General features: G+C 42.8%; 1 pseudogene; it reads left to right on the top strand.

Annotated features, from left to right (window-relative positions):
* Positions 1 to 1,133: 1,133 nt before the first annotated feature.
* On the top strand, positions 1,134 to 25,254 carry LOC100658555 (low molecular weight phosphotyrosine protein phosphatase-like; annotated as a pseudogene).
* Positions 25,255 to 25,911: the final 657 nt, after the last annotated feature.

The raw sequence follows: 25,911 nt of genomic DNA, 5'->3' as shown, positions 1-25,911 counted from the left end.
AGAAGAAAGAAGAAAAAAAAATTGGCTCAGGCACTGTTCAAGATATGGCTGAGCAACTGTTTCATTCCCCCCTTTTTGTTGTAGGTTTCTCAATCTTGGGAAACATGGTACCATGTCTCTCTCTAGCTACTTCTTGTTGGATGGGGGTGTCGGGTGGGGAGAGAAACCTGACATCTACTAGGGGTCATACACAGGTTGCGGTTTGGAAAGATGAAATTCGGCAATGTCTCATTGGATTAAGTGATGCACATCCCCGGAGTCTGGGAAAGGAGTAGTTCGGTTTACTAGGGCAAAGACCTCTCTAGCCTTGAGGGAAGTGGTGGCGCCCCTGGTAACCACTTTTATTAGACAGGGAGTGCAAATGTAGACTAAAGTGACTATTACTCCCAAAGTTATTAAAGGGGTCAACCAAGACCCCAAGGTGGGGAAAAGGTTAGTGAACCAATCTCACACACTCTCTTGCCTAGGTGTTGGGTCAGTCCATTTGGTTACCTTGTGGGTATCATCTAGTCTTACCTCTACCTTTCCAGTGGTGTTTATCTAGGCACAATAGCTTTTGTTAATCACAGCACACACTCTTCCCAATTTGGCTAGTAAGAAGTCTAAAGACTATTCTATTATCTAGGACCACCTCTGCCAAGGAGTTTAAAGAGGTTTGTTGGGCTCTAAGTATCTTTTTAGTTCTTAGGGCTAGCAGGTGGATAGTGTCTGACAAGTTTCTAATGGCTGCCTCTTTGTGGCACATTCTTAAACCTGGAATAATTTTTCTCAAGAACCACCACCCAAACCCATTTTCCTCTAGAACAGGGTTACTTTCTATCCCTGTCACCTCTAGGGATGTAGGATCTACTGAAAATTCATCCCTTTTCTTTCGGGGGATCTTCACAGTATGTTGGGCAGATGGTGGATGAACTTGGGCTGGGAAAGTCAGGAACCCCAGAGTACACTGTCCCACAAAGTGAACTGTTAAGCACTGAATGGCCCAGGTGTAAGGTGATGGCCTAGGAACGGGGACTTTACTGGTGGAGTAGGGTCTCCCTCCACATAAGAAGGTGTATCCTGGTAGAGTACACAAGGATAGATTCTTATTGGGGCCCTCGGGAATACCAGAATTGATGTGAATCAACTGGGGTATGGTCAAAGATTTGTCGCAGGACGAAAGAAGCTGGAAGTCTCGAAAAACCTGTTGTGTGACTTTAGCTCGGGGGCTTTGTGATTTTGTTTCTCATCTGGTTCCTGAGGTATGATTACAAAGATTAGCGAGGAGAAAACAAGGTATGGAAAATGGGTACTGTATGAGCCAAGCTCGGATTGGGGCCTTGGGGGCATGGTGAGTCAAAGTGCAGTTAGGGACAACTTTGTTATAGTCAAAAATCAGGGCTGCCATGGGGCTCAACGGTGCTCCTGACCAAAGAAGATGATGGCATATCCAGCAGCTGCTGGGATTTCCCCCCATGGCCACTGCTTGGGACATGGTGATTAGGCCATTGGACGACCAGTCCCACCCATCTGGGATGTGGGCAGGCTCTTGATATAAGAACTACCTGTGTTCCTCCTCCCTTACTGATTTTAATATCTTTTGGTGACCCTTTTTTAAACTTTACACAGTAATAAAACCCTGTATCAGACAAGGTAATATCTGAAATAATGATCAAAAAGTCTCGATTCTACGACCAAGTGGTGTCAGCCATGGGGGTCACTCGGGAGGAGCCAGAAGTTTTAAAGTCCCAGATAACCATCTGTTCTTTTTCTGGGGTTACCGGTATCTATTTAATGGGGTCAACAAGAGTCAGAGACGATACAACACAGGGAAGAGTCAGGGCATCTCCTACTTGTAAGGTCAGGATATCTCTGGTGTGTAGAATCGCAGGGGCCTGATTTGTTGTCACGGTGTGGCGTGCACCTTGGAAGAAGAGAAAAACAAAGGTTAAAACTATCATTTTGTAATTTTTTAAAACCTGTGCTTTAAACCTTGAATGGGTGTGTAGGAATAAGGTGATTCTTCAGTTCTTTCTTTTTCAAGCAGAGCTGTTTTTACTCTGGAATGATGCACCCATGCAGTCACTCTCGCCAACTTTAAACGTGAGTGAGTAGTCAGGAGGACTTCAAAAAGCCCCGCCCATTTGGGATCAAGCTCGTCTTCAGGGTGTTGTTGTCTCTAAGTCTTTAGTAATACCCAATCTCCTGGCCAGAATCTGCAAAAAAGGGTATCAGAGGGAAAAGACAGATGGAGAGAGGCATATTGGTTAATAATATTTACAACAGCTCTCAGAGAACGGATCCAGTCTCTCTTTTCCACCTCTGTCATTACCGAGGGGGGAAGGTAGACTTTTTCAGGAATGGTCTCTCATATACCAATTCATAAGGGCTTAACTTAAGCTCACTTCGAGGGGCCACTTGGATTCTAAGCAGTATAATAAGCAGGACTTTTAACCATGTTAAGTTAGTCTCTTGACATATTTTTGCCAGGGCCTTTTTTAGGGTGAAATTCATCTTCTCAGTCTTCCCTGTTGTTTGTGGCCTCCAGGTAGAATGTAGCCTCTAATTTATATCTTCTTGGGTTATTTGTGTCACGAAAGCTCCTCTATTGTCGCTTTGAATTGAAACTGGCAATCTGAACCAAGGAATAATCTCTTTAAGTAGTACTTTGGTTACTTCTCAAGCTTGTTCATTTTGACAAGGGAAAGCCTCTACCCGCCCTGAGTAGGTATCTATAAAGACCAACAGATACCTGAAGTTTCTAGGTGCCCCGGGCATCACTGTAAAATCTGTTTGTCAATCTTTTCTCATGTTAGTTCTTTGATGTTGGACTCCTGGTTCTGTTGGATGGGGCACAGTCTTCGGGTTGGTCTTTGTACAAAGGTGGCATCTTCTTGTGACTTCTTGAATGGCCTTGAGGAGACTTGGTCTTGTGATCACCTGTTGGATCTACTCAAGACTGGCATCTCTCTTATAATGAGTATTTTTATGTAAAGTCAATGCTACACCATATACCTGGGTTTCTGGTAACAGCACTTTCTCTTCGGGGCTCACTAACCAGCTAGAATGGGGAGCCGGGTGAAAACCCCATTCTTCAGCTCCTTTTAAGTCTTCAGTGGTGTAGGTAGGTGTGGGAAGGTCAGCAGGGTCCAGGTGAGGGATCAAGGCCATTTCTTTTTCTATCTCGTCTCTTCGCATCGTAGCCCTTTTGGCCTCTGCGTCTGCTTTCTGGTTCCCTACAGCTTCAGAGGATTTTCCCTTCTGGTGCCCGGAGCAATACACCACTGTCACCTGGAGAGGATCATTGACTGCTTCTAGGAGCTCAAGAATTTCTGGCACATGTTTTATCTCTTTGCTAGCAGACATAAGGAGACCCATCTCCTTCTACAATGCCCTGTGCGAGTGGAGTACAAGATGGGCAAGTCTGTTGTTAGTGTATACTGTTATACACCTTCCTCCTCTCAGCTGCAGGGCACACCCAAGGGCTACTAACCTGGCTTTTTGTGTTGAGGTGCCAGCAGAAAGCAGAGCAGTCTCTAAAATTTCAGCCCTAGTCACCACCACATAGCCTGTCCTTCAATGTCCTTTATACATGAAGCTGTAACCATCGGTGTATATTTCTAGCTCAGGGTCAGTTAAAGGGGTGTCTGACAGACCGGGCTTGCTAAAAATAAACCTCTTCTATAATCTCTAAACCGTCATGTACTGGCCCATCTTCTGAGATGGGTAGTAAGGTGGCTGGGTTGAGAGCAGAGACGGCCTTTAAGATTACATTTGGGTTCTCTAAGAGGATTGTTTGATATTTCCCCATGAGCCTTGCCATAAGCCAAAACCCCCCTTTTTGTTCTAAGAGGGGAAGGACAGTGTGAGGCTTGTGAACCATCACCTTTTGTCTTAGGGTAAATTTTTCAGCTTCTTGTGGTAAGTCACATGTTGCAGCCACAGCCCGGGGGCAAGGGGGCCATCCTGGAGCCACGTTGTCTAGCTGTTTGGAAAAGTAGGCCACTGGCCTCTTACTTGGTCTCAAAGTCTGGGTCAACACTCCCTGAGCAACTCCCTGTCTCTCATGTACAAACAGTTCAAATGGGTTTTGAAGATCTGGTAACACTAATGTTGGGGCCGTAATTAATTTATATTTAATTTTTTCAAAGGCTTGTTGACATTCAGAGTCTAAAACAGGGGTTCTTTATCCTCTCCCTTCAGGGCTTCATACAGGGGCTTTGCCATGAGTCTGAACCTTGGTATCCAGATTTGACAAAAACCTGTCATCTCGAGAAAACCTCTAAGTTGTCTCTTAGAGGTAGGGGGCACTACCTGCATAATAGCTTCTCATTGGTCCTAGGGAAGGCTCCACTGCCCCTGTGATATTTGGAACCCCAGATATCTTACTTGTTGTGATATTTGGGCCTTCTTTTTGGAAACTCGGTACCCACACGTAGCCAGATGGTTTAAGACCATGATGGTATTTCGATCTGAATCTTTTTGAGTTTCACTTGTCACTAAAATATCATCTACATATTGTAAGATCACCCCCTTTTCTAGCTGCAATGCCCTCATGCCTTTAGCCAATGTCTCTCTGAAAATTGTGGGGGAGTTTTTGAACCCTTGGACCAGCACCTGCCATGTGAGGTGTCTTTTTGCCCCTGTTTCTAAATCAGTCTATTCAAATGCAAACAAAAGTTGAGACTCAGGATGCAACGGAATGCGAAAGAAAGATCTAATGCTGAAAACCAAGCATATTTGCTGGGTATGGTTACTAGGGGAGTATATGGGTTGGGCACAACCAGGTGAATATCTTCTACTATTTAATTAATCTTTCTCAAGTATTGCACAAACCAATATTCTCCTATCCCAGGCTTTAACACTGGCAGAATGGGGGTGTATATGGGGACCAGCATGATCTTAAAAGTCTAATCTCTATATATTGGTGGACCAGTGGACCAATCTCTTCTAGAGCTTCTCTATGGAGGGGATATTGTTTCTGATTTACAACAGGCACTTCAGGCTTTAGGGCTATTTTAACTGGCTCAGTGAACCTGGCCCTTCCTGGCCTCCCTGATGCCCAGACTTCTGGGTTCACTTCTTGTTGTATGTGGACAGGGATCTTGCTAGGGGCCACTGGTTCCCCTACCAGCAAGGCTGCCTGCAAAGTGCATGCCTGATCGGGCGGAATTTGCACGAAAATTCCAGACGGTCCAAAAGTGACTTGTGCCCCAAGTTTTGGCAATAGGTCCCTCCTGAGGAGCGGGGCAGGGCATTCCGGCATATAAAGGAACTCGTGGTATAACAAGTCTTTTCTAATTTCACAATTCAGCGGTTGGTGGCAAGACTGGCCTGAAAGTTTTCCTGAAACCCCTACCACTGGGGCAGTACAGGGACTAAGAGGAGACTTGGCGGTGTTCAAAACCAAAAAGGTGGCACCCACGTCCAGAATAAAGTCAATAGGGCATTCTCCCACCTTTAGAGTTACTGGGGCTCACGGTGGGAGATAGCCAGTGAGGTTTGAGCCCCTGGGTCCCGTCATTCGGAATCATCTATCTGTGGGGACCCTTCCTGATAAGCCTGGAGAGTGGCAGGTTTTGGTCTATCTTGCCTTTCTCTTTTCTCTGGGCACTCCTGCTTCCAGTGGCCCAGTCTATTATAGAATGCACACTGGTCAGGTTCTAAAGGTCTCCCTCCTCACCCCCAGGCAGTCTTTCTTATGGCTCTTATCTCTCTTCCCCCTTCTTCATTCAGGGGGGCTAGAGCCGCTGCTGGTAAGGTTGCCTTTTGCTTCATCTTTTCTTTTTGTTCTGTTACCTGGTCCTGATTATTCAACACCTTAAATGCTACTTCAAGCAGCTGCCCTATTGGCATCTCAAGTCTTCCTTCTAATTTTTGTAATTTTTTTTAAATATCAGGGGCACTCTGTGAAATAAAAGTCATGTTTATAAGCCAGGCGTTGTTGGGATCTTCAGGGTTGATATCGCTGTACTGACGAAACATGTCTATCACCCTTTTTAAGAAAGTAGATGGGTCTTCCTTTTCTCCCTGGATAATTTCTCTAACTTATTGTAAGCTCTTGAGTTTGGGGGCCCCATTTCTCAACCCAATGATGAGGTAGTCTCGACAGAACTGAAGTCTACTCACACTTTCTTTACAATTGTGATTCTAACTCAGATCTCTAGTAGGGATGGCTTCTGTCTTGGGGGTCAGGCTCTACTACTAGGGTCTAAGTTATGGAGCCTATCGGCCTCTTTCCAAGCCTGCTCTAACACCATACGGCATTCTTCTGAAGTTAACAGCGTGGTGAGGAGCACCTGTATATCTGCCAGGTAGGGCGGTGAGTAGAGAAAATAGAAAACAGTTCAGCCATTCTATTTGGGTTACTCCGGTAGGGGGGTTGTGGCTCTTCCAGTTATATAGATCACAGCCGGAAAATGGAGTATGTACCAGCATTGTCCCCGTGGCGGCCCGTTACCATCCACTCCGTCAGGAACTTCTCTCAGTGGGTATCGCCCTGTCTGGATTCCTGAGGCACCCTCACCAAAAACAGTACCCTGACGGGTATGAGAAAGGGAGACCATACCTGAAGTAGTCGGACACTCATTGTCTGATCCTATTCCTCCATTGGCCTTTGGTGTGCTGGCCAAGCTAGAATCAGGCTCGGCCATTCTGTTTGGAGACCTTGCTGTCGTTTCACGGTCAAACCCCTAGGCTTCAACTGCACCTCCCCTATATGGGGTAAGGGGAGCCAAAACGGTGGCCAGAGCCCATCTCTCTGGGAGGGGGTCCTCTGATGAAGATTCAGGGAGTATTTTGGGCTTTGATTTTCCCTGGAAGAAAACCTGATTGAGGGGTACAGGGTCTGGTAGAGAGACATGAAGGCTTGTACTGAAGGGACTTCATCTCACTTTTTACTTCTTCTGCAGAACAAATCCAATTGAAGTATCATATTATAATGCAAAGACCCCTCTGGGGACCACTGTTTTTGGTCCCCCAAATGGTATTGGGGCCATATGCTGTTACACAGGTGAATCATCCGCTTTTTGGTCATGGGCTCATAACTATACCTTTTCCAGTTGGCCAAAACGCAGCCCAGCAGGGATTCAGATGGAATAGATGGGCCTCCTTCCTTGCTAATATCTCTTTTGTTTGAACTCTCTTTTTCCTGCCTCAGGCAGGATCAACCTTGCTTGGCAAAAGGGAAAGTTTGAGCCTCTTGAGCACAATGCTTAATCTGTCTCTTCTCTAAACCAAAACTGAACCCAGTGCCTATGAGTGGATTCTGACTCATAACGACCCTACAGCACAGAGTATAACTGCCCCATAGAGTTTCCAAGGAGTGCCTGGCAAATTCAAACTGCCGACCCTTTGGTTAGCAGCCGTAGCACTTAACCATTATGCCACCAGGGCTTCCATTTTTGGTTTTCTCTTCTCTAATTAGGTTTAATTCTTTCAGGATTTCTTGGGTTCCTATCTTAGGACCCTAACCTCTTTGGGGACACTTTTCTAAAATAGTCCATACATTGTGGACTTTCTCAGACCCATGAAGCTAATTGTCAATCTCAAGAAACCTAGGTCTAAACTGTTCTTGAACCTGGTGAGGGGTTTTGCACGAACAGGGATTTAGGAGATGACACACCGAGGGAAAAAAAAAAAAAAAAAAAATCTCATGAGGACAAGTAATGATACATAAGACAAACAGACAGACCAACAAAAGCAACAGAGATAACCTTGCTGTCTCAACCTCCCAGACAGCCAAATGGGTTGTACATAAGACAAACCTGACAAACAGAGAAAAACGCTCAGACCAGAAAAGCCAGAAAGGAAAAGGGTGAATGAGGATGATCTTAGTGGGGTCTAATACACTATTAGGAATGTCTGAATTTCCACTTTAATCCTCCAGATAACTTTTATCCTCAGTGCCAGAGGGAGGGGTTTCAATCTCCCAATCTAAACTGATAGAGATGTTGATATCCACTCCCCAAAACCAGGGTGCACAAACCAGAGACAGCCAACAATCCAAACACAAAAAAACCATCAGCCGATACACACTCATATGCCTGCCCAGCTCTAGAGTCACCAAGAGTCCCACCTTGTGATCCTGTTCACGGGGATGCTCATCCAAGGTGCCACTCGCCTTAGAAACCAAGGGCCCAGGTCTAGTTCCAGAAGCCACTGGCCCGCCCTATCCGCCCGGGCCCTGAACGCAACAGGGAGAGGGTTGCAGACTTACCTCAGGATCCTGGTTAGGTCTTGCCTTCATCCACCTCTTTGGCGCGGTTGGGGGCCACTGGTGCTGAGGGGAAGCCCGGGTCCAGGGACAGTCTCTGGGGACAAACAAAGCCCCCAGCGGCTGCTTGGTAGGAGAACTGTCGATGGGCCCAGGTCCTGCCACGGGGCCACCATGTCTCAAACGGCCGGCTGGACTCTCCGCCACCAAATTGTTACCGCAATTTCGTGAGCTAGAGCTCCCTGCTGCAAACAGCCCATTCTTGAGAGAGTGGTGAGGTGGGTAGCAAGAGCTTTATTATATATACCGGTATATGGAGACAGAGGGGAATGATCTCCTCCTAAAGCTGTCTGTCTCACTAGACTACTGATCACCAGGGGTTTTTAAGGCAAAACGGACCACAAATTTTTGGGAGTTGTGGAATATGCACTCTCTTTCTTCTGTTTGGTTTCAGTGGTCGTATCTCAAACGTGTTGATCTTTTCCTGTCATTATCCCATTGGCTCAGAGGGTAGCTGGCACCACCCTTCCTCTTATTTGACAGGCTTAGATCAGTATCACTTGTTTTCCACAGTCCTAGAGGAAACATTGGTTAACACTTAACCGTTTAGGGAGCTAACATCAGGATCTTACTTGGAGGCAGTGATGGGCTAGGGGAGGGAAAGAAGAGAAAGAAGAAAGAAGAAAAAAAAATTGGCTCAGGTACTGTTCAAGATATGGCTGAGCAGCCTGTTTCCGTATTTTCAATAGCATCATATGCATGGAAAAGCTGGACAATGAATAAGGAAGACCGAAGAAGAACCGACACCTTTGAATTGTGGTGTTGGGGAGGAGTATTGAATATACCATGGACTGCCAAAAGAACGAACATATCTGTCTTGGAACGAGAACAACCATGGCGAAATTGTGTCTTACATACTTTGGATATGTTGTCAGGAGGGATCAGTCACTGGAGAAGGACATGATGCTTGGTAAAGTACAGGGTCAGCGGAAAAGAGGAAGGCCCTCAATGAGATGGGTTGGCACAGTGGCTGCAACAATGGCCTCAAGCATAACAATGATTGTGAGTATGGTGCAGGACCGGGCAGTGTTTCTTTCTGTGGTACATGGGATCACTGTGAGTCAGAACCGACTCGACAGCACCTAACAACAACAACACATGTGGCCAAACAGTCAACATTTACCCAAAAGCAAAGATGAAAAGGCAAGGAGGGGCAGGGAAGTTATATCAATGGAAATAGAACAAACAAAATGGAAATAATGAGAATGCTGACACATTGTGAAAATGTAACTGATGTCATGGAAAAATTTGTATAAAAATTGTTAAATGAGAGCTTAATTCACCATGTAAACTTTTACCTAAAACACAATAAAATGCTTAAAAAAGAAAAAGAAATAGTATGTTAATTTCTCTCTCCTTTTTCTTTCCAAAAGTCTAAGATCAATCAGAAAATGATGTTTAGCTGTTCTTCTTTCCTCTGTCTTATCAATTTCTACCACTTTAAAAATTATCTCTATCAAAATATAAACATTCTCATATTTCTGATTTTAAAAGAAACCCCTCCCCTCCCCCACTTATCACATCATTTCTTAAGTCCCCATTTACAGCAAAACTTCTTAAAGGTTTGTCTGTCATCACTGGTTCTTCTTTCTCACCTTTTAGTCTTAGGTCTGCTCTTCCCATACAGGCTTCTGTCTCCTTCATTCCCACTGAGATCCTTCTTTCAAAGAGCTACAATATTTTCCTACTTCCAAATTTCTTGACATACAGCCCTCTTCTCTCAATTTCTATGACCTCACACTCTCCCGGGTTGCCTCTGACCACATTAGTCCACACTTTTCGATCTCTTTTGCTGGCTCCTCGTCCTCTGCAGGATTGACCTCCACACAGTGAAGGACAGCAGGAATTCATCTTGGGTCCCCTTCCCTAACTAGATGGGCTGCCTAAGGAAGCTTATCCAGTGCCAGGGCTTCACGTTTCATGTTTTTACTAATGACTCTCAATACTATGTATTTATCCCTCATAACTCCTTTGTTCTTCAAATTCACATATTCAGCTCCCTCCTAAATACGCTCACACAGATGTTTAATAGGCACCTCAACCTTAATACGGTGACAAAATTCTCAATCCTCCACTCCAACAAACCTGTTTCTACCTGTATTTCTCTCTTACTAACAGCATCACAGATATACCTCCTAGTTGCTCAAGGCAAAAATCTAGAACATGTTTTGTTTTATCCCTTTCTTTCACTAACTGTATATATCTAACCTTTCAGCAAATTCTATCAGTTCTGCTTTGAAAGCAAGGGCTAAGTCACATCCTAAGTCCCATTTACGATGACCATAGTGTACATCCAGAGTCATCTTTTAAAAATATAAACTAGACCATTTCCCTCTTCGGCTTAAAATTTTTCAGTGACTTCACATGACACTTAGAATGGAAGCTAAGTCCTTTGCCCTGGAGTATGGTACCGTTTAGGACCTGAAGGCACCTCTCTTTCCCCTCTCTCAAGCCCCAGCCTCTCTGGAAAGCGGCAAACTCAACCTCCTTCAAGGCATTTGCTCTAGTGATTTCTAATGCTTGCATCCCTTTCCCAAGTCTCCTCACAATTGCTTCCTTCTTGCTTTTTCATCCAAATACCAGCTCAATGTCATCTCCCCAATGACCTTCCATAACCATTTTCTGGGAAGGTGGTCTGCTTTACAATTCCCATCAAGACTGCCTATGCTAAGAGCTTGGACTCAGAGCATTCTCTGATAGGGAGACTGGGGCTTGGGTCTCTCTCTCCCAGTCCACCACTTGTATGTCAGTTTGTCACACTGTGGTGGCTTGCACATTGCTGTGATTCTGGAAGCTAGACCACTGGTATTTCAAATACCAGCAGGGTCACCCAAGGAGGACAGGTTTCGGTGGAGCTTCAAAACTAAGACAGACTAGGAAGAGGAACCTGGTACCCTACTCGTGAAAAAATCAGTCAGTGAAAACCTTGTGAATAGCAGCAGACTGGTCTGAGATAGTGCCAAAAGATGACCCCCTCAGGTTGGAAAACACTCAAAAGATGACTGGGGAAGAGCTGCCTCCTAAACCTATAGTGAATCTTAGTAAAGTTTTTGAGACCTTCATTTGCTGATGTGGCATGACTGAAAATGAGAAGAAATAGATGCACATATCCATTAATAATTAAAACACAGAATGTATGAGTGTATGAATCTAGGAAAATTGCAAGTGTCAAAAATGACATGGAATGCTTAAAGTTCGATACCATAGGCATTAGTCACTGAAATGGACTGTTATTGGCCATTTTGAATCAGACAATCATATGGTCTACTACGCTGGGAATGACATATTAAAAAGAAACTGCTTCACATTCATTGTCAAAAAGGACATTTTAAGATCCATCCAGAAGTACAGTGCTGTCAGCGATAGAATAATATCCACACGACTACAAGAAGACCAGTTAATACAACTACTATTCAAATTTATACAACAGCCACTAATGACAAAGATGAAGAAATTGAAGATTTTTACCAGCTTCTGTAGTACAAAATTGACCAAACCTGCAATCAAGATGCATTGGTAATTACTGATGATTGGAATGTGAAAGTCGGAAACAAAGAAGGATCGGTAGTTGGAAGATATGGCCTTGGTGATAGAAACAACGCCAGAGATCTCATGATAGAATTTTGCAAGACCAACGCCTATTCATTGGAAATACCTTTTTTCAACAACATAAATGGTGACTACACACATGGACCTTATCAGATGGAATACAGAGAAAATCGACTACATCTTGGGGAGGAGGTGATGGAAAAGCTAGATATCATCAGTCAGAATAAGGCCAGGGGTCACCTGCAGACCAGACCACCAATTGCTAATATACAAGTTCAAATTGAAACTGAAGAAAATTAAAACAACTCCACAAGGGCCAGAGTATGACTTTGAGTATATTCCACCTGAATTAAGAGACCATCTCAAGAATAGATTTGATGCATTGAACACTAGTGATCAAGGTCCAGTTGAGTTGTGGGAGGACATCAAAGACATCATACATGAAGAAAGTAAAGGATCATTAAAAACACAGGAAAGAAAGAAAAGACCAAAATGAAAGTCACAAGAGACTCTAAACTCCCTCTTGAACATAGAGTAGCTAAAGAGAATGGAATAAATGATGAAGTAAAAGAGCTGAACAGAAGATTTCAAAGGGCGGCTCAAGAAGACAAAGCAAAGTATTATAATGAAATGTGCAAAGACCTGGAGATAGAAAAATAAAGGGAAGAACATGCTTGGCATTTCTCAAGCTGAAAGAACTGAAGAAAAAATTTAAGTCTTGAGTTCTATTTTGAAGGATTCTATCGGCAAAATATTGAATGATGCAGGAAGCATCAAAAGAAGATGGAAGGAATACACAGAGTCACTGTACCAAAATGAATTGGTCGATGTTCAACCATTTCAGCAGGTAGCATATGGTCAAAAACCTATAGTATTAAAGGAAGGCATCCAAGCTGCACTGAAGGCATTGACAAAAAACAAGGCTCCAGGAACTGATGGAATATCAGTTGAGATGTTTCAACAAACAGATGCAACACTGGAAGCGTTCACTTGTTTATGCCAAGAAATTTGGAAGACATCTACCTGGCCAATCAACCAGAAGAGATTCATATTTGTGCCCATTCCAAAGAAAGGTGATACAACAGAATGCAGAAATTATTGAACAATATCATTTAATATCACACACAAGTAAAATTTTGCTGAAGATCATTCAAAGGCAGTTGCAGTGGTACATCAACAGGGAACTTCCAGAAATTCAAGCCAGATTCAGACGAGGATGTGGAATGAGGGATATCATTGTTGATATCAAATTGGCTGAAAGCAGAGAATACCAGAAATCTGCTTACCTATGTTTTATTGACCATGCAAAGACATTCAACTGTGTGGGTCATAACAAATTATGGATAACATTGTGAAGAATGGGAATTCCAAAATACTTCATTGTGCTCATGAGGAACTGTACATAGACCAAAAAGGCAGCTGTTTAAACAGAACAAGGGGACACTTTGTGGTTTAAAATCAGGAAAGGTGTGAGTTGGGGTTGTTATTCTTGCACCATACTTATTCAATCTGTATGCTGAGCAAATAATCTGAGAAGCTGGACTATATGAAGAAGAATGAGGCAGGACTGGAGGAAGAGTATTTAACAACCTGCCACATGCGGATGACAACACCTTTCTTGCTGAAAGCGAAGAGGACTTGAAGCACTTAATGATGATGATCAAAGACCACAGCTTTCAGTATGGATTTACACCTCAACATAAAGAAAACAAAAATCTTCACAACTGGACCAATAAGCAACATCATGATAAATGGAGAAAATATTGAGGTTGTCAAGGATTTCTATTTATTTGAATTCACAATGTACACCCATGGAACCAGTCAGGAAATCAAACTGTCTTTATTGCATTGGGCAAATCTGCTGCAAAAGATCTCTTTAAAGTGTTAAAAACTAAGTCATGTATGACCAAAGCAATGGTATTTTCAATCCCCTCATATGCATGCGAAAGCTAGACAATGAATAAGGAAGACCAAAGAAGAATTGATGCCTTTAAATTACGGCGTTGGCAGAGAATATGGAATATACTATGGACTGCCAGACGAATGCACAAATCTGTCTTGGAACAAGTACAACCAGAAGGCTCCCTGGAAGCAAAGATGGTGAGACTTCCTTGCACATACTTTGGACAGGTTATCAGGAGGGACCAGGCCCTGGAGAAGGACAATGAAAAAGAGGAAGACCCTTAACAAGATGGATTGACACAGTGGCTGTTAACAATGGGCTCAAACATAGCACTGACTGTGAGGGTGGCGCAGGGCCAAGCATGGTTTTTTTCTGTTGTGTATGGGATCACTATAAATCAGAACTGACTCTATAGCACCTAACAACAACGCTCCTAATCTCCTCTGCCTGTCAGAGAAATCTTCCTCCCTATTTTGAACCCACAGTAAATTTCTCTGTCTCTATGACTACCTATGACTACTTAATTGTACTAAATTAATTAACTTTATAGTTAGTGGGGGAAGAAATGTTCTTTCTGGTCATAAACCCACACTCACAGGACTGCTATGCTGTTTCAAATTGAACAAAGCTTGGCAACAGGATGGTCAGGCAAAGAGGGGCTGAACAAAGGCCCCTTCCCCTTTCTCACTTTTCACTGTTCCCATGCACTCTGAGGCGTAAAACCCCTAGACTCCTTTGCCTTACAGTCTTTCACCTGCAATGTAAACTTGGAGTCTTTCGTGTACAGAAGAGATTTCCTGTGCAAACTTCCCCTGGGATGGGATTCTGAAGGAGACTGGCCCCACAATAAACCCCCACACCCCCCGCCCCGCTCATCTGCATCCTAACCATTAAGTAAATAAATAAAAGTTTGTAAAATACCACTGGGTAATGTCAATTAATGAGACCTACAGCTCTCTATAAGCACATTTTTCATTGTGGCTCTTTGCACCATCCAATCTAAAAGACTCAAAGAGTCCTGTCCCCATGGATCACATCACGCCCTGTTAATCATCTCTATAGCGCTTACACACTCTGGTATTTTCGTAATGCTTATTGGTTTACTGTTGTCTCCCCAGCAGTACCCCCCACCATTATGCCAAGGAGAATGTAAGCTCTGTGAAAGTAGGAATAATGAGTAGGTATATTGTTCACTGATGTATTCTCAAGACTGGAACAGTACCTGACACACAGTGGGCTCTCATTATTGCTGAATGAATGAATGGCATGGATAAACTCATCATGATATGGAAAGGGTGAGGGGAGGTAAAGATGGGGAGATGGTGATAAAGCATAAACGCAGATAAGGTCTAAAGAGACTGTCAAGCAGTCAAACAGTTCGTACACAGCAACAGCTACTGCAGCTACTAGCTCAGTGAGCCACACTTACATAAGTTGTTCATAAGGAGACACGGAGCCAAATAGACTTAGATAATTCGTTACCCCTGACACAGCAGGCAGCATGAGCTTCATGTTTGCATTGGTTCCCTTGCTTTTCAGGTCCCACGAAGGTGATGTGGAACCAGGTCGAGGTGAGTGCTGTACACACAATGAATCTGTGTCACAGCTGAGGAACTCCGAGACCAGGAGATCCTGCTCTTAGATCGGGGTTGCTAGCAAACTTGCCCCTCCTCCCTAGTGGAGAGAGGCATTCTCATTATCTTTATTACCCTGGGATTTCTCCAGGGAGAGATGTTTCTAAATCTCTCCAGAGGGACTCACTGTCTTTATATTGCCCAGGCTGTCTGTTATGCAAAAGTCCTTGAACAAAGCTGTCAATGTCCTTCGCTTAGAAAATGTACAAAAATATCAGGCCCATAGAGCATTATCTCTTTGCAGAGGAGTCCTGTGACTTGATTTAGGGTGGAGCCCCTAAATGGCAAAAAAATGCTGTGACATCTTTTGGAGACCTGAGGGAACAAGGATCATCACCCAACTTCCCAGGAAACAGTATCAGGAAAGCACAAAACCCAAGAAGTTTAGAGCTACATGATGTGTCAGAAAATGTGGAGCTGAAAACAGCCTTGCAGGGGTTTCTCTGTCATGACACAATATTGAGATCATAACATTATACCCACTGCTCACTTATTGAAATGGTTAGCTTCCAAAGACCAGGTCATTATGTGAAAATCCGTGTTATGTGAAAATGAAGGATGACCACATCATATCACAAAATAGAAGGTGACTACATCATTATGTGACTGCCAGATTACATTATTACATAATTGCAAAATTATATCATTTCATAACTGCCAAGCCACTGAGAATGATAGCCTAGCCAAGTTGACACATAACCTTAACCATCAGTCAGCATTACTCTCACTTTGCACCTTGACGCTCCCTACTGGCAGATGTACACCATTAATGTGTAAAATAGTTGGTAGATTTTTTACTATTGTCATAAATGTGAAATGTCAGATAATGAGTAGTTAATAAGTGAGGAGTAGATGTATTCCCAGGCTCTCAGACATTGCCTGGAAGTAGTAGAAAAGCCAACAGATTAGAGGACACCAGTGGTGACTTGAAGGGACCAATTACCAAGGACCAGATGGAATGTTCACATTTAAGTGCAAAAAAACGAAGGGACTGATGCAACTCCCACACTGTGCCAGAGATTGAAGAGGAGTATCTTTTCTCGATCACTTTCAGGACAGGTAACTCGGGAGCCAGGCCTGGAAGCTGTGGTTGTGGGTGTTGGCTCAGAAACTTGTCCGTTAGTCTACAGTGACCTTAAGTATCACTGCCCACATCTCTCCCTCAGTAATTTATTCTTATTAAATTTTACAAAACATCTGTATGGAATACGTTAAAAATAAAATTGAAAAGTTCTTCATCACAGATAGTTTGAGAAATACTGGTCTAGATTAGCGACATCCTCTAGAATTTCTAGAAGTGTTCTATACCTGCACTGACCAATACACTAGCTACTGGCCACAGCTCTTGAGCACTTGAAATGTGGCTAGTGCAACTAGGGATCTAACTTTTCATTTTATTTACTTTTAATTAATTTAAATTTAAATAGCCAACGTAACTAAACGTAACTAAAAAAGTAACTAGTGGCTATTATATTGGTCAGCACAGGTCTGGGGTATGAGCATTAAAGTAAGACCCAGGCTCCACTGTTCATCAGGTTTGTGATTTACCCTCTTAAAGCTTCTATTACCTCATCATAAAATGAGTATAATAATAGAACCAATAACGTAGATGACTTACAGGGCTTAATGAAATAATTCATGCTAGGTACTTTTTTTTTTTTTTTTTTAGGTACTTAGCACCTGCCTGGCAAACAGCACTCAGTAAGTATTAGATGAGGATGATGAGGAAATTTATGACGATGATAATGATTGCAGAATGAAGTTCCAGAGGCACCTGTGGGAGGGGTTGGAGAAATGGGTAACTGGCTATTACATAAGAAATGATTCAAGTAGCATGGGAATAAGGTTTGGTTGACAATGGGGACACAGGCCTTTTATCTGCCTGTGTCTAAGAGAAAGGGCTGGGGGAGGTGATGGACTTCCACCTGATGGCCTCAAAGAGGAGAGTGGAGTCTTCATACAGGTGAGGGGCTCAAGATGTCACACGGTGTCAGGGGAGCTGCCCCTCAGGCTATGTGTACTGTGCACAGGAAAGGGCAAGGCTCTCTCAGGCTGTGCCCACATCATTTACCCCAAAGTCTTGCCATGTATTCTGTATATATTTATTGACTAACTTGGATCAAAGCACACATTTGCCAAAACTTATACCAAAATATTTTCTTAATGAAGGTATCAGTTTGGGTCCAATCACGAGGCAGAAACCACGACACAATTTAAAAAAGGGAAGTTTAATATAAAGAAATTAATAGTTATTCTTGATGAAATTGGATAGGAAAGTAGCTATAAATCCAGAAAAGGAACTCTAAGAGATTCCTGTCTTAGTTATCTAGTGCTACCATGACAGAAATAACCCAAATGGGTGGCTTTAACCAAAATTTATTTTCTCACTGTTTAGGAGGCTAGAAGTCTGAATTCAGGGTGCCAGCTCTAAGAGAAGGCTTTTTCTCTCTGTCAGCTCTGGAGGAAGGTCGTTGTCTCTCCTAAACTTCAGTTCCTAGGTAATCTTCACGTGACCTGGCATCTCTCTTCCCCCATCTCTGCTTCTTTTGTTTGCTTGTTTAACCTCTTTTATATCTCAAAAGAGATTGACTCAAGACACACCCTACACTAATCTTGTCTCATTAACATAGCAAAGACAACCCATACCCAAATGGGATTATAACCACAGGTATAGAGGCTAGGATTTACAACACATATTTTGGGGGGATACAGTTCAATCCATAACAATTCCCTAGTGCTGAGAAGAGTGCTCAAGGAAGGATAAACTTAGAATAGGTGTTTAGACCTCAGTGAAGAAAGTGTGGTTTCAGCCCACTGGATGGTAAAGAATTTTCCTGGGCTTCCCAGGGCATAACTGATGCACCGTGGCTGGACAAGTGCTGAAAACCTCTCTCTGGGATACAGGCAAACTGAAGCCCACAGGCAGTGTGATAGTTAACTGTATGTGTCAATGTGGCTAGGCTGTGGTTCTCAGTTGTTTGGCCAAACACTAGTGTAGTTGTTGTCATGGAGTAATTGCATGCAGTTGGCCTTGTGTAGTGTAGATTACTTTCTGTAATGTGATGTAGTGAAAAAAATTAGTGATAAAGGACATCTTTGTCTTGTTCCCATTGTCAAGGGGGAATGATTTCAGTCTTTTTCCATTGAGAATAATGTTGGCTGTTGGTTTTATATATATGCCCTTAATTATGTTGAGGAATTTCCCTTCTATTCCTATTTTGCTGAGAGTTTTTTTTAATCAGGAATGGGTGTTGGATTTTATCAAATGCCCTTTCTGCAGCAATTGATATGATCATGTGGTTCTTTTCCTTCGTTTTATGAAATATCACATTTTCTGAAAAGTAACTAAATAAATAGCATTGATACCATGACTCATAAATTTTGAGGGAATAAAACTGAACTTTGAATATTGATAGAAGTTGTTATTCTTGGATCTTAAATAGCATTAAATATGGAATACAATTACACCTGTATTTCTTCTTCTGGTATTTCGCTCTGCTTCATTTCTAAACCATCGGTTTTCCCACATTTCCCTCTTCATTCATTTAAGTAGCACAACAAGCTTGTTTATTCCTAAGTATTTTATCTTTTAGTGGCTACTGTAAATGGTATTGTTTTCTTGATATCTTTTTCGAAGTTCTCTTTGTTACTGTAGAAGAATTTGTAGGTTGATCTTGTACCCTGCCACTGAGCTGAATTCTTCTATTAGTTGCATTAGCTTTCTTGTAGAATCTCTGGAATTTTCTATGCATAAGATCAGATCATCTACAAACAGGGATAGTTCTACTTCTTTACCAATTTGAATGCCTTTTATTTTCCTTTCTTGCCTTATTGTTCTGGCTAGGACTTCCTGTACAATGTTGAATAAAAGTAGAACACAGTTCTACTCTGACACAAATGGGGTCACCGTGAGTTGGAGTCAGGTCCACAAAACCTGAGTTGGCTGGGTACGGTGCGCTGGGCACACATCAATCACCCCAGAAACAAAGCATACAACATCATTGCCTTCACAAAGCCTGTGTTCTAGAGAGAAATGATAATAAAATGTAAATAATCAATGAATAATTTCAAACAGTGGTAAGTGTTATGAATAAAGTAAAACAGTATAAGGAAAGGAAGAGAGTGACTCTGGGTGATGAAGTAAGGCTGGGGTAGGGAGGGAGATGGGGAAGGTTCCTGGTTATATCTGCACAGAGTCCTGAACTACTGAACTGGTGAAATGTTCCATGATCTGGGGAGATATAACTGTGTTAGTTTCCTGTAGCTGCCATAATAAATTACCACAAACGAGTGGCTTTACACAAAAGAAGTTTATTCTTTCTCAGTTCTGGAGGTTATAATTCTGAAATCAAGGAGTCATCAGGCTCTGAGGGAGGATCTATTCCATGTCCCTGTCCCAGTTTCCAGTGGTGGTCAGCATTCCTTAGCTTGTGGCTGCATCATGAAAATCTTTCCTCCATCTTCACATGGCAGTCTTCCTTCTGTGTATGTGTCTGTGTGTCCAAATCTTCCTCTCCTTTCTCTTATAAAGACACCAATCATTGGTTTTAGAATATACCCTAATCCAGTATGACCCCATCTTAACTTAATTGCATCTGCAAAGACCTTATTTCCAAATACCATCATATTCACAGGTAGCAGGGGTTAGGTCTTGAATACATCTTTTTGCGAGAGACTATTGAATCCCAGGCAGAGGGAACAGAAAATGAAAAAGGACCTAAAACAGAATTGCTTGAGGTCTTGGAAATATCAAGGAGTCCAATGTGGCTGGCACTTAGGGAGGAGAGAATGGGACAAAGTCAGGTCAGAAATACAAGCAGGATTACCGATGGTGGACAGGTTTCAGTGACTTCCAGACTGAGACAGACTAGGAAAAAATGGCTAGCAATCTACTTCCAAAAATTAGCCATTGAAACCCTTACGGATCACAACAGAACACTGTCCAATACGGTGCTGAAAGATAAGCACTATAAATACACAGTGATTATAATAATGGACTCAAGCATACCAATGATCATGAAGGTGGCATAGGACCGGGCAACATTTCATTCCATTATATGCAAGGATGGATTACCCAATAAGAAGGTATGCATGGGCATACTTGTGCTTACTTACTAATCTGTAGTCCACAATTTCATCTGAACCCTGCACTTTGAAATTCCTGACTCAAACAGTCCAAGCTTGCTTCCAAAGGCCTTCAAATGTCTCTTTTTTTGTCTCAAGCAATGAAAAGGAGAGGAAAATTGAGGGAGCATGGAGCAATGTGGATGGAGTTTGGGTGTGCAGGCCAGCTGCTAGGTCACCATACACCTCCCTGGGAAAGATGGAGCTGCGGGGGGAAAGGAGAGGCTTCTGGGGCAGTGGAAGCCTTCCTGTAATTTCACCCTCTACCCCCTGCAAATACTAAGTGTAAGCTTGTGGGGCCTCATTTCTTAGGATCTGGTAGGAGCTAGCTAGGAGTATGTGTGTATCCCCAGCTAGTGTATGTTTTCAGCAAGTAGAAATATGAGTTAAACTGGCCTTGACATTACATTAATTCATTCTGCAAACATGGACTGAGTGCCTCTGAGGGAGAAAGCACTGAAGACGCAGTCCCAAACAGGAGACATGCACACAGACATGCACACACACACACACACACCGGCCCACAGAGTTTATTATCCGGTAGGGAAGACAGACTTTGAAAAAATAATTACAAGTATGGGACAGGCTGCAAAGGAAAAGAACAGGTTCTATTAAACAGCAAGGGGATCTGAGTTGATTTGCGTGGGGGTTCAGAAATATTCACTGAGATGGGGTTCAGGGTGAGTACCGAAGCAGTCAAACTGGGATCCAAAAACTGAAACAGAGTCTGTGAGGGTTGCAGGACAGTCCAGATCTGGAAAGCAGTGTTAGCCTTGAAGCAGGAAGAGCCTGGAGGTCTCCAAAAACTGAAAAAAAAAAAAAAAGCTCTCAGGGCAGGAACATGGAGAGTGAAATAAGGGACACAACATGCAAAATTGAAAATATGAGTTGAGACCAAATCGTACAGCCCTTATAGCACATCCCAGGATTCCATGTGATTTCAAGGGCAACAGGAAGACATTAAAGGGATTTAAACCCAAGAGCGACATGATCAGGTTTGCATTTTTAAAAGGTCACTGACTATACTGTGGAAACAGATTGGAAGAAGATAAAAAACAGCTGCAAAAACACCTATTAGAAAGCTGTAGGAGGTAAAAGCTATTGTAACTTAGAGTGTTGGAAAGAGAGAAGGGAGGAAAGTGAATTTCTCAGCACCATGTCTGAAACATAATCGACATTCAGTAAATATTTCTTGAATGCTTTTGGTGCTCCCAACCACTTGAGAGAGGGGCATCAATATTCCATTTTACAGTTGAGGAAACAGATTTTTAAGAAGCTGAGCACATTGCCCAAGGTCAGAGGGCTGGGAGTCCAGAGGCCAGGCTCTGAAAATCCATAATGAACTGTGCTTGTCTGGCCAGGATGCCCTGATCATTGCCCACAGATCTGAAGGTTTGGAATGGAATATGAATAATAAGAACTACCCTTTCTGCATGCTCCATATTGGACAGGCACAGGGCACTGGGCGTGTTTGATATGGTTCTCCCACAGCCTGTTTTGCAGATGAAGCCTCAGGCATAGAGAACCCAGGAATACTGAGCCTGGAGGGCTGGAGCCTGTCATTCACCCAGGAGCTCCAATTCCAGCTCTCCTGGCTCCTAACCACGGCAATATTGCCACCTACTGTTTTAAACATAAGGAAAACAGCGCTGTGTCCTAACAGGGCAGCACATGTGGTCTGGAGATTTTCCATCAGGGAGATTGTGTCTAAACAAGACTTGGAGAGTGAGGGTGATGGGTACATAATGAGGACACAACTGAAGAAAGAAACCAAGCACAAAGGCGCTTTAAACCCACAGAATGCACAGGGAGAGGAGTAAGTTCTACACCATCTCCATGACCACATGTGTGAGCAACAGATGGCCCCCATAAATGGGATATGCCTGTTAGATGTGCTACACCGCTGATGTACCAAGTCCTATGGACAAGATGGTGACATATCTGCCACACTGTCAACTGGACTCCATGGGCCCATACCCTTAGACTAATTGCTACAACAAAAGTCCCAAATCCCAGTGGCTAGGCACCCATTTTTTACCCATTGCCATCAAGTTGATTCTGACTCATAGCAACCCTACAGAACAGAGTAGAACTCCCCATAGGGTTTCCAAGGAGCACCTGGTGGATTTGAACTGCTAACCTTTTGGATAGCAGCTATAGCACTTAACCACTACACCACCAGGGTTTCCTGGCTTGAAACCTGTTTATTTCTCATTCTCAGCACAGTCAATGCAGCTCACATGACAGTCCACGAAGTGATTTAGGGATCTGGCTCCTTCCATTTGGTTCCACCTTCAAAATGTGACCTTCAAGTTCACCATATCAGGAAAAAAAAAAAAAGAACGATCAAGAGCGAGAGACTTTATAGACTAAGCCATTCCCCAGTAGTCAGGGACATAACCAACCAGTTGCTGTCAAGCCTTCTTTGACTCATAGGGACCCCATGTGTGTCAGAGTGAAACTGTGCTCCAAAGGGATTTCAATGGCTGATGTTTTAGAGGAACCTCGGAAGAAGGGCCTGGCTATCTACTTCTAAAACATCAGCCATTGAAATCCGTTTGGAGCACAGTTTCACTCTGACACACATGGGGTCTGCTAAGGTATTAGGAAATGTGGCTTAGCTGTGTGCCCAAGTCAGCACCAACTGACTTGGATAGACTTCTTCAGTCACCTGACCATTCTTCTTTCTACTCATAGAACACTCTCACATCCTCCCCTAGGGAGCCAGTACAAAATTCCAGCCAGTCACTGCATCCAATTCAAAGGCCAGTATCTCCAGGCAATTTCACTTTATCAGGTTTGTGTGTGCCTCCTGTTGGGACTGCAACCTATCAACTAAAATGACAAATGACTGCTCTCCTCCCATCCAGTACACAAGGACAGGATAACTGTAATAAACACAACAATTTAGAAAGAAAATGGAGGACACTGCCAGTCACTGATGCACAACAACACCCAAATCCTGCAGGGCAGACACTGGCAAGTTTTTCTACCTTGGGCTGTGGGAAGATCCCCTATTAGACTCTGGTTCTACTCTCTGGAGGAACTCCATGGTCTGTTTTTCTCAGAGACCCCTGGATCAGCCCTATTTCTTGTTCATTATCCTTTATTATCTGAATTGGATGTTGGGGACTTTGCCTGCATAGGATCCGCATAGCTTTTGAATCCTACTTTCTGCTCATGGCTCAAACAGCCAAATACTTTTTGGATTTTGTTTGTGGTTTCTTTGACAATATAATTCCCTCAAAAAGTTTGAGGATTCTGATGTATGTTTCCAAATAGTTCCATATGGTGGTAATGACACTCATAAATGCTTACTTTTTGCTTTCTCATTCCCGTGCCTGTATCAGTTTAATAATGAGAAAGCAAACCTTCAATCTGATTGCTGCAATAGGCTGGGTCATAATATGACTTTGTAGTTCGAAGGCTTTCACGTCAATATCTTATTTACTACTCTTAGTGTTGAAGCAGTTAGATTTTTCAACCCTTCAAGGACCCACATTCCTGGACTTTCTGTTTGCAAGCCAGCCAATTTTCTCCTGAGTTCTTTCTTTTAATAGCAAGCCAATACATCCAATTGTAGCAAACACACATTGACACTTTGATATTTGTCCAAACACTTTTACTAGAATTGCTGAGTCATGAGGCTCACAATCTACCTCCAAGGGTATTGCAGGTGATAATCTTACTAATTATTTCCACTGTAAAATATAGATCACTATCTTCCTTGCCACCTACCAACTGACTCAAAATCAATGTCAGATGCCAGAAATAGATTACTACAGTAATCTTCCAAAGTACCATTTTTATATTAGTCCTGGTAGCCTAATTGCTGTGCCAATTCTCAAATCTTAGTGGCCTGAACACAGTAAATGCTCCTTTCTTCTCCATATCACATCCAATCAGAGTTGGCTGACTCAGCTCCAAGTAGTGACTCAGGGACCCAAGATTCTTCTATCTGTGGCAGTTCCGTAGTCAATATAAGCCTCCAAGGTTGCCATCAAAAAGGCAAAGATTGGAGGCACATATGTGGGAACATACTTGGAGGTGGTTGACATTGTGTCCACCGAATTCAATTGGCCGGGACACTTCACCCAGCCCCAACTCACTGCAAGGGCACTGTGAAGTCATTTCTCTGTGTTTGGAAGAGACAGACATTGGCGAGCTCTGGCAATCTCTGCCATACTATATATAATAAGCTCAGATGACTTTCTTTTAGCCCCTTGCTTCTAGATGGTTACAAGTGGTACTTAATAAAGCAAACAAAATTAAGATGGGAATCGGAGTTTCACATCCTCATTAGGTCATTTAAATTTGTTTAATCTGGAGTACGTGAGAGGATGGCAGAGCAGGTCTGTACTGTTTGTATGTCTGGGTAAGATTTGTCAATCACTCATTGCAGAAGCAGTTTTCAGAAAATTTGCAACTGATCAAAATCTTTTAGACAAGACAGTGCAACAGCACCCACATATGAAATAGGAAACCCTCCTGACTGTCGAGGGCAAAACTGCGTGAAGAAGCATGCCATTCCTATGAATCACATCGCCCGGCAGGTTACCCAGAAGACTTTGCACGTTTGATTATACACTGTGTATGGATGGAAGCAATCTGAGAGATCTGAATAGAACAGGTACTCAAGTTAAATATTGCAAAGCTAAAATTGAACTACTTGGAAGCTATGATCCATAAAAATGACTTATTATTGAAGATCTCTATTATGGGAAGGACACCGACTTTGAGACCAGCAGTGTGGTAGGTGCTGCAAAGCATTTTTGGACAAGGCACACTAAAGCTGCATCCGTTCATTGCTAAAGACCAGCCGGGATGAACACCACAGTGATGCTCTACATTTTCCAATCAGTGGATGTGTTAAAGTGTAATAATGCTCTGTAGCTCAAGGCCATAACTATTCTTCAGTTGACTTACTGTTTCTTACCTTAATTGTAAATGGAAATCAATTGCAACTGACAGAAGAATAAATAAAAATCTTTGATTCAGACAGTTTATGTGGTACATTAAATATTCTTAAGTTAGTTGAACCTCCCATTTTGCCCTTATTACAAACAAAATAGTAGAACAAAATAGAAAATTTTGTGTGTTTTAAACACAGTTTTTCCAGTGTTTTCCAGTGTTTAGCAGATACTAATATAAGGATAGTTCAGTCAGTAGAGCATCATCAGATTTTAATCTGAGGGTCTAGGGTTCATGTCCCTGTTCAGGCAGATTACCACTTTGGAAACTCTGGCGGCATAGTGGTTAAGTGCTACAGCTGTTAACCAAAAGGTCGGCAGTTCGAATCCACCAGGTGCTCCTTGGAAACCCTACAGGGCCGTTCTACTCTGCCCAGTAAGGTCACTATGAGTTGAAATCAACTCAAGGGCAACCGGTTTGGTTTTTTGAATCTAAGGACTGCCATCACTCTGATATGGTTAATTATGATGTTAATG

The sequence above is a fragment of the Loxodonta africana genome, chromosome 8, assembly GCF_030014295.1.
Source record: "Loxodonta africana isolate mLoxAfr1 chromosome 8, mLoxAfr1.hap2, whole genome shotgun sequence".
Classification (NCBI taxonomy): Eukaryota; Metazoa; Chordata; class Mammalia; order Proboscidea; family Elephantidae; genus Loxodonta; species Loxodonta africana.
Note: the sequence above shows the minus strand (reverse complement) of the source record. Positions and strands in the feature narration are given on the sequence as shown.